The sequence below is a fragment of the Micromys minutus genome, assembly GCF_963924665.1.
Source record: "Micromys minutus genome assembly, chromosome: X".
NCBI classification, from domain to species: domain Eukaryota; kingdom Metazoa; phylum Chordata; class Mammalia; order Rodentia; family Muridae; genus Micromys; species Micromys minutus.
Window position 1 is genome coordinate 65,251,220 of NC_137970.1, and position 7,340 is coordinate 65,258,559.

The 7,340-nt window shown below is 36.4% G+C and overlaps 1 pseudogene across 1 annotated transcript; it reads left to right on the forward strand.

Moving 5' to 3' along the window:
- Positions 1-230: 230 nt before the first annotated feature.
- LOC308416001 (ribosome biogenesis protein NSA2 homolog) lies at positions 231-1,032 on the forward strand (annotated as a pseudogene). The gene has a single exon. The product of its transcript is annotated as a ribosome biogenesis protein NSA2 homolog (transcript).
- The last annotated feature ends 6,308 nt before the right edge of the window (positions 1,033-7,340 follow it).

Consider the following 7,340-nt stretch of genomic DNA (forward strand, 5'->3'; position numbering starts at 1 on the left):
TGGTGAGCCATTATCCTTTGAGGTTGTGGCTGGTGTTTATAAATTATATTTTCCAACAAATGGCAATACAGGCATTAACATTTGGGCAGGTCTAGCCAGAATAAATAAGTTATGAGAAATAAGTAAGTAATATATAGCCGAGAGGAGCAGGCTCGTGGGCCAGTGACACCCAGAAATTAAAAGTTTATGGAACCCGGGAGGTCGCGGACTGCTCTTCCGCGGCTGTCATCATGCCACAGAATGAATATATTGAATTGCACCGCAAATGATATGGATATCGTTTGGACTACCATGAGAAAAAGAGAAAGAAAGAAGGTCGGGATGCCCATGAAGGCTCAAAGAAAGCAAAAAAAAAAAAAAAAAAAAAAAAAAAGATTGGCCTAAAAGCTAAGTTCTACCATAAACAGCGCCATGCAGAGAAGATACAAGTGAAAAAGACTATTAAGATGCATGAAAAGAGAAACACCGAGCAGAAGGATGAGGAGAAGACTTCACAGGGAGCAGTCCCTGCCTATCTGCTGGACAGAGAGGGGCAGTCAAGAGCAAAAGTACTTTCCAACATGATTAAACAAGAAACGAAAAGAAAAGGCGGGAAAATGGGAGGTTGCTCTACCCAAAGTTCGTGCCCAAGGAGAAACAGAAGTATTGAAAGTTATTCGAACAGGAAAAAGAAAAAAGAAGGCATGGAAGAGAATGGTTACTAAAGTCTGCTTTGTTGGTGATGGTTTTACAAGAAAACCACCTAAATATGAGAGGTTCGTTAGGTCAATGGGTCTGCGTTTCAAAAAAGCCCATGTTACACACCCTGTGCTGAAAGCTACCTTTTGTCTGCTTATACTTGGTGTGAAAAAGAATCCATCATCCCCACTGTATACAACCCTGGGTGTGATCACCAAAGGCACAGTTATTGAAGTGAATGTGAGCGAGTCGGACCTGGTGACACAAGGAGGCAAGGTGATTTGGGGAAAGTACGCCCAAGTTACCAACAATCCTGAAAACGATGGGTGCATAAATGCAGTCCTGCTGGTTTGACAGTGATGTCATACAAGTCATTCAACTCACTACCGAAGACTACACAGTCAGGAAAACACCGCCACTGTGACCTTTTTGAACTACCAAGCAGCCTTACGCCATGTGCAGTTATCAAGTACTTATTAAATTGTAAAGTAAAATAAAAAAAAAAAGTAAGTAAAATATAAAATCCAGAAATAGGAAGGGTCACATGTTATGGGAAGATACAGGATAATTAGAAGGGGAAATGAAAAGTATGCAAGATTATGTATGAAATACTTAAGTGTTATAAAAAGACAAAACATAATGTCAAGAATTCTCAATGGGCTAATGTCACTAACATACTTTAAAAGTGTTCTATAAGTAACATATTGTTTGGCCTGAAATGTCAATAAAACTAAAGAATTAAACATGAAAAATGAAATTGATGCATACTATATAGGAGGAAGCAACGTTACATGTAATAGTACTGACTATTCTGTTTGGTCACAGCATTTTTTTCTCATGAGAATGATTCAGTGGCCCCCTACTGCCTCCCAGATATGACATGAAACCACAACTCAGATTAGAAATGCTAGAAGAGATGCTAGTCACTTTTACTGTCTCTAATTTCTTAGATCGTCCCACACCTGGGTAACTCTATATTGAAATCCATTCTTCACAAATTCAGAAATTAAAGCTTTATTTAAAACATAAATTAATCACTGCCTTCTCTACTCAAATACACATCACCACCACTAACAAACACTAACCACTTACTTCATGTCAGATTCTTTGCTGTGTACTTCATGAACAATTTTCTATACATTTAATGTAACAACACTCTCATAATTAGCTGCCAAACGGCATAAGTATGTTACCTTAAATAGATTTCACTCTTTACTACATTCTGAGTAAAACTCGGTTATTTGTGTTAAATGGCCACTTGGCTTCAAATACTCTCCATCTCTGAAAAAAATCTTTCTGCTACTGATAGTCTTTTATTGATATTTTGAAAGTTCAAAGTGAACAGTTAAAATTTTCAGTTCACATGTCAACCACTTAAAAGAGAAGAGTTCTTATGCATTTATCCAGTGGAGATACTATCTTTTTCACCTCTCAGTCTAGCTATAACATTGGTTTTATCTCACCAACTAAAATTATTTTAATTAAAATAGAAATCAATCATTAGTTTTACCTTATTTTCTATTCTATCTCTAGCTACTTCCAGCTACTATCTCTCCACTCTTTTCCATACTCACCACACTCAAACTGCTAGTTTATTTTTAAATTTTTTGTTATTGTTATTTTATATATATATGTATATATATATATATATATATATATATATGTATATATATATATATATATATATTTCTACTAGAAAAATATGTACTTGAAAAACAATAAAATATGTCTATACAGTTCTTGCTTGTTTTGGAAAAAGTTACTTTTCTGATTACATAAAAATGATGTATAAATATAACCAGTTGTACACACACATACTTTCAGAAAATTTTTAATTTTGTGTTAAATATGTATATGTACTTTGGCTGTGAAAATAAGACAGTCTGTAGCATTCCATACTGAATCTAAAGTAAATTTTCCTAGTTTTCTTTTGTGGTGATAACACCATATTCATATACAACTTGGGGAGAAAATGAATTATTTGATTTACGCTCTCAGATCACAGTGTATGAAGTGAAGTCAAGAAAGGATCTCACTGCTGGAAAAAACAGCTAGGTAGTCTGCTTCCTGGAAGAGCTTATATACTGAGGTATACCAGAGGATCCTCTGCATTCAGAACATTTGGTAAGAACCAACCCTCTCCAATGTTCCACAGCTGCCACTGGAAGCCCATGGGACTCAGGGATACATGATTCCATAAACCATCCTGCCTAAAAAATAACACTCTCCTCTGCATAGTCTTTCCTACTGGGAGAGACTGCTAGCTAGTCTGCTTCCCAGAAGATCCCATAACCTGAGGCATAACAGGAGATTGGCTGAACTCAATACATTTTGTACCACATGCTGAGGCATCCCAGGAGATCCAGTGCTCCGAGGATTACACACATTGAAGGCATCCTAGGAGTACCTCTGTATACAAAGCAACTTGGCAACCAAAACCAGAGTCTGAAGATCTTCAGAGCACTCTGTGAGATACAGAGCAACTGACCCAAAAACCTCTCTGGAGTTCACATGCAAACATAAACACACACACACATACACACTCACTCATTCACACACACACACACACACACACACACACACACACACACACACACACACACACACAAAACAAAAACAAAAACAAAATCTAAAACTAAACAGTTCATATGTCCCCTGGAGAACATCTTCATACAGGACAACAGTCTGGTGGTTTCTCTAAAGACCCAGGAGTCTGACGTACTCCCAGGAGTTTTCCTGCTGCCAGGGCAACAAATCATCATGTTTTCTGCCTGTCTGGAGAAACTTTGGTTGGCAGGCCCCTCAGGATACCTGCTAAAGCCAGTATCCTGTAAAAATACAGTGCAGCATGCCTGCCAGGAGACTCATAGCAACCCAGGGCCAAAAGAGGAAAACTCAAGACAGAGTCATCCAGACCAGTAAATACCAGCAATATACAGATGGTGAAAGGCAAATACAAGACCATAAGCAACAGAAACCAATATATATCCCAGTTCTCCCACCACTGCAAGCTCTGAATACATTAACTCACCTGAAAATCTGGAAGCTGAATTAAAATACTATATCATGAAGAAATGGAGTTTTTTAAAGGAGGATATAAATATCTCATTGAAAGAAATACAGAAAAATATAGGTAAATAGTTAGAAGCTATTAAAGTGGAGATAAATAAACCCCTTAAAAATACAGGAAAACACAATTAAACAGGTGAAGTAATTCCATAAAGCAGCCCAAGGGCTAAGAGTAGAATTAGGAACAATAAAGAAAATAAAAAGAGAGATAACCCAGAAATTTGAAACCCTAGGAAATAGGGAAGGAATTATAGACGTTAGTATCACAATTAGAATACAAGAGATAGAAGAGAATCTCAGATGTAGCAATTACCTTAGAAGAGATTGATATATCTGTCAAAATAAATTAAAACAAACAAGCAAACAAACCCTAACCAAAAATATTCAGGAAATTTAAGACACATTGGAAAGACAAAATCTAAGACTATTTGGAATAGAGGAGAATGAAGATTCCCAGTTCAAAGTGCTGAAATTGTCTTCAACAAAATCATAGAAGAAAACTTCCCCAAACTAAAGATTGCAATAAAAGTACAAGAAGCCTATAAAACACTAAACAAATAGAACCAAAAAAGAAAATCCTCTCATCATATAATAATCAAAATATTAAACCATAGAAAAACAACAACAAAAATAATATTAAAAAGCTTCAAGGGAAAAGGGCCAAGTAACATGCAAAGGTAGACCTATTAGATTTATATCAGACTACTGAACAGAGTATGAAAGCCAGAAGTGCCTTGTCAGAGCTTAGGCAGACTCCAAGAGAACATGAATAGAAGCCCAGGCTTTTATATCTAGCAAAACTGTCAATCAACATATATGGAGAATTCAAAATATTCTAGAAAAAAACTAAATTCAAACAGTATCTTTCTACCAATCCAGCCCTTCAGAGCATACTAGAAGAAAAACTCCAACATAATAGAAGTACATACACCAAAGGGGGGAAAAAAAGATATTAAATATCTCACAACAAAGTCAAAAGGAGAACAACAAGCACACAAACCCATTAAAAGTATATATACTAGGAACCCATAATCATCTGTCTTTAATGTTATTCAATATTGATGGACTCAACTCACTTATGGAAAGACATAAGCTTAGAGACTGGAAAAGCAAATATGATCCAGCATTTTGTTGCATAGAAGAAACAAACTTCAATAATAAAAATAGACTCTATTTCAGAAAAAAAGATATAAAAATCCTTCTAAATAAATGGTCCTAAGAAAGAAGCTGGAGTTTCTATTTTATAAATATCCAAAAAAAAAAAAAAAAAAAAAAAAAGAATTTCAACCAAAAGTTTTCAAGTTATCAAGCATGATGAAGAAGGACACCTCATATATATCAAAGAGAAAGTCTACAAAATGAAAGTTTAAGTTCTGAACATCTATGCTCCAAATGCAAGGACACCCACATTCATAAAAGAAACTTTACTAAAGTTCAAACACACATTGAACCCCAGAAAACAATAGTGGAAGACTTCAAACCACTGCGCTCAACAATTCACAGGTCACTGAAATAGAAAATAAACAAAGACATAAGGAAACTAATACTAGTGATGAAACAGTTGGATTTAATATATATCAACAGAACATTTTACCCTAAAACAAAAGAATATACCCTTTTCTTAGCACCTCATGGTACCTTCTCCAAAATTGACAGCCCTCAACCAGTACAAAAAGATTGAAATAATCCCATGCATGCCATCAGAGCAGCATGGTGTAAGGCTGGTCTTTAATAACAGGAAAAATAACAGAAAGTCCACATGAATCTTAGAGTTAAGAGGAAAACCCATAGCTCTGAGTGACTCCAAATTGAAAATGGAGAGAGAACCCACTAATAGCTTGACAACTCACCTGAAATTTCTAGAACATAAAGAAGAATATACACCCAAGAGGAGTACATGGCTGAAAATAATCAAACTCAGAGATGAAAGCAACCAAAAAGAAACAAAAGAACTATAGAAGGAATCAACAAAAGCAGGAGCTGGTTTGTGAGAATATCAACAAGACTGATAAACATATAACCAAAATAAATACAGGTTAGAGACAGAGTTTCTAAATTAAAAATATCAGAAATGAAAAGAGAGACATAACAATAGAAACAGAGGAAATTCAAGAAATCATCAGATCCTACTACAAAAGCCTATACTCAAAAAACTGGGAAGTTTAGATGAAATGGACAATTTTCTAAACAGATACAAGGTAGCAAAGCTAAATCAGCATCAGATAAATATAGTAGTAGTAACTTTTATAACCAAGAAAGCCATCATACTATGAGAGACTATTTCAGAGCAGATATTTTAGTATTTAAAAATTAAAACCCTCTTCCAAGATGTTCTAGAAGCCAAAGGTTCAGGACATGTAATATAGATGTATCCAGTTGTAGTTGGTTGCACAACATCTGCTGATCTCTGCCATGTCCAGTTTTGTTATTTTCTGATGATTCGCTTTAAAAGAATCTTCTTTGATGAGATATGAGAACAAATTTTACCAGTGGGTTTACAGATTAAATTTAAAATATGTTTAGGTATATTCCTTGCTTAACAAACTTGTGGCAGTAGATTCTCACATCACTATCTCTCAAATGTTTTCTGTTATTAGACACTGTGGGGCAGACAGACAGTGCTGGGGGCACAAACTGGTTGAGATTAGTTAAAGTGCCAAGAATGGTTATGAAAGTAATGATGAAAATGTAGGTGCTTTCTGAACTCCCACTCTGCCTTAACACACTACAATGGGGCAGCTGTACAAAGGTTTAATGATGCCCCAAGTTCCGCCTCCACAGGAGAATGTGACTTAGACTTTAGCCAGATCAGCCTCTTCCTAAGTCCTTCCTCTCTGCTCACACATATAGCCCTAGAAAGACAACTATGGCCAATCTCAGAGGCAAACCAATGGCAAGCAGGTGATTGGATCCTGTACTGTTTACAAATGACTGAACAAAGGAGAGAAGCACACGAACAGGCATGCGAACATAAAGCACACTTCTTGAATTCATCTTCTCTGTACAGGTTTCTTAGTTTCTATGGGGGCCTAGAGGAATTCGGCCCAAGTCATTTGGCTGGGTCTGCATTGCTTTTGAGAGCCAGGCCAAGGTTAACATGCCCGCACCAGCAGAGTTTTAATCTCAGTGCCCTGCTGAGCATTTACCTTGTAGAGTTCACAGACTGGACATCAGCAGGCCTCTGAGATTTGTTCCAGTGCTTATCTGCTTGAACTTCTGTGTGCCAGCCTGAAAGTGGCAGAGACTGTGTTCCCTCAGATCTGCAGTATGAAACTGCACTCTTTCAGATGGGCTATGAGGGACTGAGCAGAGTCCAACAAGACATTACTTGCCTCTTATTGATTATACCTTAAATCTGATTAAACAATTGTTTATTACCTCCAAGATGTGTCACTTATGGTACTTCTACCAATATCTTGACATACTGGTTATTATTGTGGCTCACAGGTGCTATGGTTTTAATAAAGTTTACCTTATAGTCTCAGAAATTTGAATTTTTCATGCAGAATTGGCAGAACTGTTTGAAAGTTAGGAGGTATGACATGATGATGTCATTGGGAGCATGATTGGAAAGTTCAAAGCCTAAGCCAGTC